Below are 1414 nucleotides of genomic sequence, written 5' to 3'. Positions count from 1 at the left end.
AGAAATGTCCAAGTTTTCAAAATCATGTTGCAGAGGTTGCTGTTTTTACTCTTTTAATCATCCCCAAAACAATTTGTTAGCTTTTTATCAATGAATTTTTAAGTTGTATATGACATTTCACGTAGTGCTAATGTAAATTATCCGCCTCTAAAAGTGATCTATTTTTATTCAGTTGCGCGTCAAACATCATTTATTTCTACTTTAATGTATATTTTTAACTTCAGTTACTTTCATTCATTTAAATATAATTTCAACTCAAATTAAATGATTTTTTCAAATATAACACTACCATCGTATCTTTGTTATAGTTATTCCGTACCTACTATAATAATCCGGATAAACCATTCCAGATTCAGTATGCATTGGTTATTATACGTATGAAATTAACAATAATCCGTGTGGCGTCGATTTGCCTGATTCGCATTATCGATTGATTGTGAATTCAAATAATAAATTTCAGTGAGCTTGGTTGAAATAAATTTTGATGTTCATAGCATGATGTAAGGACTATTATTGCTCGGATAGAGATGCAAGCACAGATCCAATTTATTGTCACTAACAATAATTTAAAATTAATTTTCCTTGGTAAAGGGTACTGTAGAAGGGGAAAAATTAATTGTTGCAACCTCGATGGTTGCTTCATGATGCTATGAGAACAAACCGTAAGATGTTATATTTTCGTGATTAAAATCTAGAAAAGGTAATAAACACTTAAGCAGTCCTTTTTCCACATTTACCAATTCCTTCCCCTAACCCTTATTCATCTTTCCCATTCTCTCATCCATTATGATAAAAGAATTGAGAAGAGAATTGAGGAACTATTTGATGGTGTGCTGTTTCATGGAAACTGATCGAAACAGCACGATGGAACATTCAATAATACTTCTTTCTATTGTCTGGGATTACCGGTTGTGACATAAAAATTGCCGTTCATATAAGAGGGAACTATACAGTAATATTAACATGCTGGAGTAATATATTGTAAGATAGACCAAGGGAACAAAATTCACTCCATTGTGGTGAATGGTTAGGTCAACACCAACAAAAGGGGGCATTTCCACAAATGGTCAATCATCTGACGGACAGACAAGCATAACAATCATCATAGTAAACTGATGATAGACTTCAGTAGCAACTTCAAGGAAGCACAGGGACAATTAAAACAGATGAATAAAGAGGAGAGGATATGACTGTGTCACATCGAATAATTTGTCATCATATAGCGTCGTGACACATGCACTTATGTTTGCAAGGGAATATTAAGGGAAGCAAAACACGTTTTTAACGTATCAGACAATGATTCTAGAAATGTTTTAGGGGCTAAACTTGCAAGATAATCCAATAATGAGGAGAGGAAGAGAGGGAAAGTGAGAGGGAGAGAGAGAGAGAGGAGGGAGGGAGAGAGAGAGGAGGA

This window comes from Loa loa (assembly GCF_000183805.2).
Source record: "Loa loa unplaced genomic scaffold supercont3.37, whole genome shotgun sequence".
Taxonomy (NCBI): Eukaryota; Metazoa; Nematoda; class Chromadorea; order Rhabditida; family Onchocercidae; genus Loa; species Loa loa.
Note: the sequence above shows the minus strand (reverse complement) of the source record.